This window comes from Carlito syrichta, unplaced genomic scaffold, assembly GCF_000164805.1.
Source record: "Carlito syrichta isolate Samal-C Ts95f unplaced genomic scaffold, Tarsius_syrichta-2.0.1 Scaffold309472, whole genome shotgun sequence".
NCBI lineage: Eukaryota > Metazoa > Chordata > Mammalia > Primates > Tarsiidae > Carlito > Carlito syrichta.
In genome coordinates, this window is record NW_007253568.1 from 683,029 (window position 1) to 694,045 (window position 11,017).

Consider the following 11,017-nt stretch of genomic DNA (forward strand, 5'->3'; position numbering starts at 1 on the left):
TAGACTCTCTTCTTCCAAATGTTGGCATATGTCAGCAAGGGGACAGTGATAATATTTAATTAATACACACTTTCTGGAATGAATACTGAAAACAATATTGATGCAAGGCTTGAAATTTCCTGTTGTGCAATATATCATCCCTTTAGGTGCTAGATTGTGAGGAAGTCCTGAAGTGGTGGTGGTGGTGGGGAATGCTACAGCAGCTGGATATTGGGGGCACTCCACAGGTTCAGAGCAATGGCTACTTATTCAACAGGTACCAAAGTATTTTAATATGTTAGCAACTAGTACAGTTATACTAAGGTGTGCAGATATGATGCCTAACTGCTAAATCCATCTCACTACCAATCAGAAGAAGAAGCTCACATACACAGGAGGCAGAGCCAAGATACTCACAGAAAGATGGAGAGAACCACTGGATTGAGATAAATGGTCAGCTACCCTCTCTCTGGATTTTTTCAATTAGTACACTATAAATTCTCTTTTTAGTTAAGCTAGTTTGGGCCTGGATTTCAGTTACAGACAAAAGTGTCCACTGAAGCATTAAGTAATGTGTTTAAGAAACAAGTAGATAGCCACAGGAGAATTGAAAATCAGATCCTTCTGGATTAAGTGTTCCTGATTTTTCTGATACATCATGGTGCTCCCAAGTACCATATAAATATCTAAAAATTATTTGCAAATTGTACAAAACTGTATTCAAATTTTTAAATATAGAAACAATAAATAAAACTAAGAATGCCAAGAAAAAAAAGGATACAGGCCAGAGTTTCCTTTTTGTATACTCATTGAGAATGCTCCCATTTCTACTAAAAACATACTTGTCTAACTTAAGAATAATAGATGTTAACATCAAGAAAGGAGAATATAAGAGCATATATCTGATGTTCAAATTATTTACTGAGATGACTGCTGGTAGATCTAACAGCTGAGGTCAGATTATATGATCAGAAATTTGTTCCAGAAAAGACCTCTTACACTGATACCATCTTGAGGACATACACGGCCAAATTCTGGATTCATCCCAGGAACATTTTTAATACAGTCATCAGTGTTTTCCCATTATCGCAATACCTCCTAGATGACCTGTACAGGGAAAACGTCCCTCTTTTTCATCCTACAGTCATGCCAGAGTCCAAGCATTAATTACTGTTTCAGAAAAAAAAAACTTAGACGCTTCATATTTCTTTGTTCAACCAAGAATCAATGTAAATGAAGACTATACATTTACCTCTAGTTTAGCTGATAGTCTTTGGCAGTAATCTGTTATATTATGTATACAGTTGACCCTTGAACAACATGATGGTAAAGTGGGGACAATCTCCTCACATAGTCAAAAATGCACAGATAACTTATGATACCTCCAAAATTTAACTACTAATAAACTACTGTTGACCAGAAGCCTTACCGATAACATAAACAGTTGATTAACATACATTTTGCATGTTATATGTATTTTATCCTGTAGACTTACAATGAAGTAATCTAGAGAAAACACAAGAAAAACATCATAAGAAAGAGAAAATATATTTCCTATTCATTAAGTGAAAATGGATCGTCATAAAGGTTTTCATCCTATCATCTTCACATTAAGTAGGCTGAGGAAGAGGAGGATGGATTGGTCATGCTGTCTCAGAGGGGGCAGAGATAGAAGACAATACTGATATAAGTGGACCTGTGCAGTTCAAACCTGTGTTGTTCATGGGTCAACAGTAGTTATTAAAAGAGAATATTTGTACATATTCAGAGCTCACTCACTCATAAAATGTGTAGTGTTGGAAAGCCTTTAGAGACTTCCGATTCAAACTCTCTTATTTTATATGCGAGAACACTGAGGCATAGAGAGGCCAAGTGGGGAAGGCAGACAGCTTAAAAACTATCCTTAATGTGAGCAAGCCCTCATCCTTTAAGTGTGTATTTGAGTTTTGGAAATAGGCAAAATTCACTCAATGCCAAGTACTGTGTTTAAGAGTAGGGCATAGTTCTAGTTGAATAATATTTGACATTGTAAAAAAGTAATGAGTAATTGGCTTGTTTTTGGTATGACTAAGTCCACTGATAGATCTAAAAACAACTTAAAAGAAAATGTTTTTAGACTACACTAAACAAAGGCAGCATTATTTAGAATATGTCCAAAAACCTCACAAGGTTATACCTAAATTTGGAAATGTATTGCTGATTTTCAAAATATTTGGGGAATTTTCTCATTATCTTTTTATGATTGATTTCTAGCCTAATTCTACTGTGGTCAGAGAGCATACCCTAAGTAATTTCAATCCTTTCAAGTGTATTGAAGTGTCCTTTATGGCCTAATATATGGTCAATTTTGATAAATGTTCCATGTGTCCTTGAAAAGAATGTATGTTCCGCTGTCTTTTGTGGAATATTCTATGTATGTCAATTAGGCCAAGTATGTTAATTGTGTTGTTCAGATCCTCTGCTTTTTTCCCTCTGTATTCTTATTGATATTACTTTCTGCTTCGTTCTATGGAATATCAAGAGATATGTTAAATTTCTTACTATGGTTTTAGGTTAATCAATTTCTCTTTATAGTTTGGTTGATTTTTGCTTTGTATAATTTGAAGTTATGGTATTAACTAAATGCAAATTTAGAATTGCTGTATCTCCCTGGTAAAATGATCTTTTATTACTTTGGCATAATCCTCTGTATTAGTCTAAGTCCAATCAGTGGGTTGAACTGTGGAAGTCTAATGAAGTTAATGAACTTAATAAAGAACTTTTATACTCTGATAAGAGTGACTATAAGATATAAGGAAACTCTGTATGGTACCCTAGGGCTGAGAGACTATCCAAGAAAAGAGAAACTTGGAAGGAGTTCTGATTTCAGTTTTTTGGACAACAGAGAAGTTCACTGGTGTGCACAGACCAGAGCTAGTCTGCAGTCACTGAATAAGCAGGAAGCAGCTCTTAGGAATGCAGGGCAGGCTAGAGGATCAGTGTGTGGGGGTGTGTGAGTATGTGACAAGCAAAGGGAGTGGGGCCTTGACAGAAACCCTCCAGCAGAAGCAAACATTACTATCGTTTTTTTTCATACTATAGTTTTCTGTTATACTTGATATAGGCTGTTTTAATTATGTTTCTACATAGGAAAGAAAAAATATTAAGGCTTACAATCTGTAATTGGTCAATGGGTCATAATTCATTAAAGGTTTTCACACAAGGAAAAAAACAAAAGAAAAAAAACTTCCAGGTCACAGGTAAGCTGCCTGGTGGCCTGTAGAGAAAGGAAGGGTGCCAGTGCTGGCAGAAGGCATTAGAAGTTCTGGTTTCTATGTCAAGAGGGTCACAGGAAGTTTATCCACAGACCAGGTCAAAGCTGCAAAGTTGCCTGGGGCAGAGCTTGACTGGATGCCCTCACCCTGACACCACTGATGTGCCCTGGTACAGCAAGAGCAGCAGAAGCCCCTCCTCCTCCATTGTTCTTTGAGTACTGTCTACTGAGAAAGCTAAACTAACATGCTTATTAGAAAGGAGAGATGGGCCGGACTTGGTGGCTCAGCTTGTAATCCCAGCACTTTGGGAGGCTGAGGTGAGGGGATAGCCTGAGTCCACGGGTTAGAGATCAGCCCTGGAAACTTGGTGAGACCTCGTCTCTACAACAAAAAATAAAAAATTAGCCAGGCGTGGTAGCACACACCTGTAGTTCTGGCTACTTGGAAGACTGAGACTTAAGGGTCACCAAAGCCCAGCAGGTCGATGCTGGGGTGGCCATGAGTACGCCACTGTGTGGGGGATGGAGTGAGACTCCAATTCAAAAAAAAAGAAAAAAAGAAAAGAGAGATGTTCTACCAACATCATTCTTCTCAGACCCGGAAACAACAATACAGAAATTCTTATGGAAACAAAAGACCACAGATAGACAAAAATAATCCTCAGCAAAAGAAGCAAAGCAGAAGGTATCACACTTCAAGACTAAACTCTACTATAAGGCTCTAATAATCAAAACAACCTGATTTTGGTACAAGAACAGACTTATAGACCGGAACAGGATAGGGATTCCAGAAGCAAAACCTCAATTTCTCAATCAACTCATCTTTGACAAAGCCTCCACCAACAACCGCTGGGGAGAGAAAAACCTATTCAGTGAAGGGTTGTTGGGAAAACTTTCATGCAGAAGATTGAAACAGGACCCCTACCTATCACTGTACACAAAAATCAGCTCTAAAAGAATCAAAGACCTAAATGTACAACCTTAAACTATAAGAATTCTAGAAGAAAACATAGGAAACACCCTTACAGAAATTGGAATAGGCAACCAATTCCTGATCAACTTTCCAAAAGCGAATTCCATAAAAGATAAGATAGACAAGTGGAACCTCATCAAACAGAAAAGCTTTTGCAAAGAAACCATCAACAGAAAGGGGAACCAACCCATGGAATGGGAAAAATATTTGCCAACTGTAAATTTGAAAAAAGCCTAATATCCAGAATCTACAAGGAACTCAAATGTGCCAAAAGGAAAGAAAAAAAAAAACCCTATTAAAAAGTGAGCAAAAGATACGAATAGACACTTCTCAGAAGAAGACATACAAGCAGCCAACAGATACATGAAAAAATGCTTAGCCTCACTAATCATCAAAGAAATGCAAATTAAAAGCACACTGTGATACCACGTAACTCCAGTCAGGATGACCATCATCAATAGCTCAAAAAACAACAGATGCTGGAGAGGATGTGGGGAAGAGGGAACACTTCTAAACTGTTGGTAGGAGTGTAAACTAGTACACCCTCAGGGGAAAATAGTTTGGTGATTCCTAAAAGATCTAAAAACTGACCTTCCATATGACCCCGCAATCCTCCTACTGGGAATATACCTGGAGGAACTCAAATCACTCTATGAAAAAGATACCTGCACATGTATGTTTATTGCAGCACTATTCATAATAGCAAAAAACATGGAGCCAATGGTGCTGCCCATCAAAAGTGGACTGGATAAAGAAAATGAGGTTCATATACATGCTGGAATATTACATAGCCATAAAGAAGAACAAAAATATGGACTTCGTAGCAACTTGGATGAATTTAGAGTCCATAGTACTCAGTCATTGATCACAGAAACAAAGATCTGAGTACTACATGTACTCACGCATAAGTGGACCCTAAACATTTACAATAATACTATAAGAGAGGGACTGGCAGTAGTGGGACATTGCTGGGGGTGGGGGAAGCATACCATCAATAAGGGTACCCAAACTGTACCTGTATGATTACTACTTATGTACCTAATCCTGAATTGTACCCCACATCTTTGAAATAAAAATAATATAAAAATAAAAATAAAGGAGAGATTCTTAAAGGAACTCTGTTCATTGTGGCAAAACATATATCTATATATATGTATATATGGCAAAACATTTACATATATATATGGGTGATTTGGTGCTGAGAGTCAATAAATTGACAACTAGTACATCCTTTTTATCTAAGTAATGTCTTTGCCTTAATGTCTACTTTGTCTAAATTTTTTTTTTGGTCAGAGTCTCACTCTGTCGCTCTGCCTGGTTGAAAGGCAGTAGCAGGATCATGTCTCACTGCAGCCTTGGCTTCCTGGGCTCAGGCAATCCTTCCACCTTAGCCTCCCAAGTAACTGGAACTGCAGGTGGTGCCACCGTGCCCAGTTAACTTCTTTATTTTTTTTGTAGAGATGTGGTCTTGCTATGTTGCCCAGACTGGTCTTAAACTCCTGGACTCAAGCAATCCTCCAGCCTCAGCCTCCCAAACTGCTGGGATTACAAGCGTGAGCCACTGTGCCCGGCCTACTTTGTCTAATATTAATACAGCTATAGCAGCTTGCGGTTAGTGCCTGCGTAGTTGATCTTTTTCCATTCTTTTACTCACAGTCTTTCTGGTTCTTTATGTCTCTTGTTTTCTTGTAAGTCACATATGATTGAACTGGCATTTAATATAGTTGATATGCTTACATCAAATTTGCTGCCTTACTCTTTTCTATAATTGCTTCGTTTGTTCAGTGTTTCATATTCTCCCCTTTCTTGTCATGTTTTGGATTGAGTAAATTATTATTTTTCTATTTCTTCATCTTCTACTTACTGGTGTGTGTGTGTGTGTGTGTGTGTGTGTGTGTGTGTGTGTGTAGTTTTAAAAGATACTATTCCTTTAGTGGCTACTCCAGTGATTACATTATCCATCCTTGACTTACTATAGTCTAGTATAAATTACAGTAGTCCCTACTTATCTGTGATTTTGCTTTCTATGATTTTAGTTACCTGAAGTCAACCACAGTATGAAAATAATAAATAGAAATGGAAAATTCCAGAAATAAATAATTCCTAAGTTTTAAAGTGTGTGCTACCCTGAATAGCATGGTTAAAATCTCATGCCATCTCACTCCATCCACCCAAGACATGGATCCTCTCTTGCCCAGTGTACATCCATGCTGTAGAGGCTCCCGCTCATTAGTCACATAGCAGCCAGCTCAGTTGTCAGATCTACAATCATGGTACTGTGCTCATGTTCAAGTCACCCTCATTTTACTTAATAGTGGCTTCAACACACAGAAGTAGTGATGCTGGCAATTCAGATATGCCAAAGAGAAGCTGTAACATGTTCCTTGTAAGTGAAAAGGTGGCAGTTCTCAATTTAATAAAAAAAGAAAAAAATTGCATGCTGAGGTGGCTAAGATCTATGGTAAGAGAAAACCTTTTGTGTGTGAAATTGTAAAGGAGAAAAGGAAATTCACGCTGGTTTTGCTGTTGCACTTCAAACTGCAAAAGTTACAACCACAGTGTGTGACATATGCTTAGTTAAGATTAAAAAAAGACATTAAGTTTATGGGTGGAAGGTATGAACAGAAATGGATCTCAAGAGATGACAGTAGGGTATCCACTGAGGATCTTGGAACATATGATAAGGAAATGTATAACATGGGTAAGGAGAAATGACTATAGTTTTTAAAAAAATACTTCCCAGATGTTTATAAGAAAATAGAATAATAGAACACTTTCAATCCACTTATCCTCCTCCCATGTTTGTATTATCATTGTTATGGATTTTACTCCTTCATATATTTTTGATATCACATGGTATTATTAGCATTTCTTAGTAGAGGCAATATTCATTTATACATATCCTTGCTATTGTTCCTCATCCCTTTCTACATTCTGTGAGTGTGCCTGAAATGATTTTTCCTTTTCCTAAATAATTTCATTTAACATTTATTTTAGTGCAGCTCTTGTTAGTGAGAGATTCTCTCATATTTTATTTGTCTGGGAAATCTGTTTTGCTCTAATTTTTGAAGGATATGTTTGTTAGATATAGATTTCTAGGTTGGCAATTGTGCTCTTTTTGCACATTGGAAATGCCATTACACTCCCTTCTGACTTCCAATATGTCTCTTGAGAATTAATTGGTTAGTCTTGTTGTTCTTTTGAAGGTAGCATATTTTTCTGACTTGCTTTTCTTTGTTTTCTTCTTCTTTTTAAAGGTTTTCTCTTTGTCATTTTTAGCAGTGTCACTATGATGTGCCTAGCTGTGCCTTGCATTTCTCTCACTTAGAGTTTAGAGAGCTTTTTGAATTAGTGGCTTGATGTCTTTCATCATGTTTGGACAATTCTTGACTGCTGTTTCTTCAAATGTTGTTTTCACTCTATTCCTCCTCTTTTTTCCCTTCTAGGAGTCCAACTGTACTGACGTAGGCCTTTTTACCAAGTCACATACGTGTCTTCATCATGTCCCCTATGTTCACTCTATTTTGCATTTTCCATCCCTTTTGGTTTCTGTGCTTCAGTCTCTATATTTTCTACCAATTTTTGTTTTCAGTTTAATAATTCTGTCTTGGAGCAGTGTGAAGAAGAAGAGACAAGAACGACCCTGGGATCAACCAAAGCCCACACGCCATTCCTTCCCCACATCCAATGCCTTAGATCCACTGCCATCACCACCATGCCCAAGAGAAAGACTGAAGGGGATGCTAAAGGAGATAAAGCCAAAGTGAAGGATGAAGCCCAGAGATGATCTGCAAGGTTGTTAGCTAAATCTGCTCCTCCAAAGCCAGAGCCAAAGCCTAAGAAGGACCCAGCTAAGAAGGGAGAGAAGGTACCCAAATGGAAAAAGGGAAAAGCCGATGCTGGCGAGGAGGGAAATAACTCTGCAGAAAATGGAGATGCCAAAACAGACCAGACACAGAAAGCTAAAGATACTGGAGATGCCAAGTGAAGTGTGTGCATTTTTGATAACTGTGTACTTCTGGTGACTGTACGGTTTGAAATACTATTTTTTGTCAAGTTTTATAAAAATGCAGAATTTTGTTTCTTTTTTATTTTAAGCTATGTTGTTAGCACACAGAACACATCATTGTTGTTTTTTGGGAAAGGGGCATATGTCACTAATAGAATGTCTTCAAAGCTAGTTTGATGTGGGGAAAACACCTTTCCCTTCTCAGTTTTAAGAGACTTCCTCTTGGCTTCCAGGAGGAGGGATTCTCCCACATTGACACACATAGCCATCTTGGTACAAATGCCTTGTGGTGTGGAAAAACAAATTCATTTTTTTATGACCTCTTCACCCTTTCTGCCTTCAGCATAGGCTTAACTACCTTAAACCCACACATCTGTTGGGACCTGACCCCCAATAATTGGTTACCAGTATGTCAGTGATGCCACTGACATGGCACTCCTCATAAGAGTAGCAGATCCGTATATAGATTGTGGATCTTCAGACAAATTCTGCCATTTTCACTTCATTTCCTGAAAGTCAGGGTCAGCTTATGAAAAGTTGTCAAACAACATGCTAAATGTGAAATGTCAACCTTGTCTAAACTTTCCCTGTTCAGAGCATCAAATGAAGACTTCATTGGGTTTTTATAGTGGTTTTCTGATTTGGTAGTCCATTAAAGAAGGGAGGTTGAAAGTTGTATACTGTTAATGACTATCTGCCCATGTCCTGCCTGAAATACCATGATTGTTTATGAAAAGTATCTTTAATAAAGTTGGATACAGTTTGGCTCAGAAAAAAAAATAATTCTCTTTTGCTGAGTCTGATATACTGTAAACTTATTTACATATTACTGAATTTCAATTATTAATTTTTTTTAGTTCTAGAACCTCTATTGCATTCATTCTTGTATAGATTCAAGTTCTTTGTTAAATTACATTGCCACCTATTTTCTTAAGTATTCTAGTTACAGTTAATACAGACTTTGTGTTTGATAATGCTCAAAATAACTGGGTCATTTGTGGATCTATGTTTGTTTGTTTGGTCATAATTCTTGGTATACCTGGTATGTTTTATATTTTGATTAAATGCTGGACATTGTGTTTGAAAATTTGTAGAGGTCTTGTAGGATGCCTCACGCCTCCAGAGAAGGGTTATAGTATTCTTTGAGTTAGGTCCTATGCTAAGCTTTGGGAAAACAGAAGTAATAAAATAGACAAAATCCTGCCTTCATGAAGTTTACATTGGACAATAACAAGTGAGTAAACAATAATAAAGTAAGTAATGATAAATAAAATAAAGGAAAATAAATGAAGCAAGGGGGATAGAGGCTAAAAACATAGTGCATTTAGACAGGGTGATTAGAAAGTGACATTTGCTCAAAGACTGAATAAAGTAAGGGGAGAGACACTAAAATATTTGGGGACAAAGTATTACAGTTGGAGGGAACAACAAATGCAAAGGTTCCAAGGCCTTGTTAAAGGAATAGCAAAGAAGCCAACTAATGTGGCTACAGTGGAATGATCAGTGGGAAGACAGGTAGAAAGGTCTGAGAAATACACAGGGGCTGTATATTAGGACCTTGGAGCCCATAGGAGTCCATAGGAAGAACTTTAGGACTATTCTATTTGTGATGAATAGCCGTTAAAGGATTTTGAGCAAAGGGATGACACAATCTGATTTAGATTCAAAAAGGATCATGCTGCTAGATATGTTTGGACTATACTGCAGCAAAAGTGTCAGTAGGGAGACTAGTGAGGGGGCTGGAATTGTAGGAATCTCTGCTACAGCAGATGGTGGCTTGGTCTAGAGGGGTCATGGTGAATGTTAGGAGGAGCAGTTGGATTTGGGATATATTTTTGAAGGTAGAGGTAACAAATTCCAACAATGACTTTGGTGTAGGGGTTGCAGAGGTAGATTTGAAGCTTAAGCTTCAGGGGCTGCCACTTGGACCAGCTCATCCAAATAATATGCATTTCTGTATCTAGTTTTGTAGTCATTTTCCTTAACAAGAACCCCTCCCTCCTCCATTAATTTATATGATTCAATTCCCACAAAACCTGACCCTTTTCCTGGGGTCTTAGAGAAAAGAAGAATTAAGAATGATGGTTCCTAGGTTTTGACCAAAAAAACAGGAGGGATAATAGTGCCATTTCTGAGCCATGGTACTCTGGGAAAAGAACAGGTTGGAGGGGATCTAGAATTCTATTCGTACCAAAGACAGAATTCTAATCTACTCATATTAAATAAAGTCTTGACTCCACCTCACCCTGGCACCCTGACCTTATCCTGCTCACATAGGCCCTTCTCTCCCCACATTTCAGGCTTCTGTTTGTGAAATTATCTCTGGTTATGATGTTTTTTCCTGTTCTTTCTCTTTTATTGAAATCCTCCTCACTCTTCAAACCTTACTCTTCCTTAACAGCTGACCTCCTCCTCTATGTTCTAGGGATGGAAAACTGCAAGCCCACAGCAGGTCTTGGTGATTCTTAAAACTAAATGTGAATGCTTTAGACAGAGAAGGTATTCTCTTGGTTGCCTTGGGCACAATCATAGATTACGGTAGCTGTTTAGATCCTAAAGCCATATGAGTGTATGATCCCCGGCCTTCTCAAATCATTTTGCTTGCCTGTCTCCTATAGCAGCTGCACACTGTATGTAATGCATATTTAGTGAATTAATGAAAGAACAAATGCTGAATTTCCCATGCAAAGATATAGTTGTCACCAGCAGCAGTTTGATCAAGGAATGTTTTACATATTTTCATACTATTCTGTTTTTTTAAAAATCATTTTTCTCCTTTGTTCTTTTTCTCTGTTGTTACTTT

General features: G+C 37.7%; 1 pseudogene; it reads left to right on the top strand.

Moving 5' to 3' along the window:
* Positions 1-7,920: 7,920 nt before the first annotated feature.
* On the top strand, positions 7,921-8,193 carry LOC103269729 (annotated as a pseudogene).
* The last annotated feature ends 2,824 nt before the right edge of the window (positions 8,194-11,017 follow it).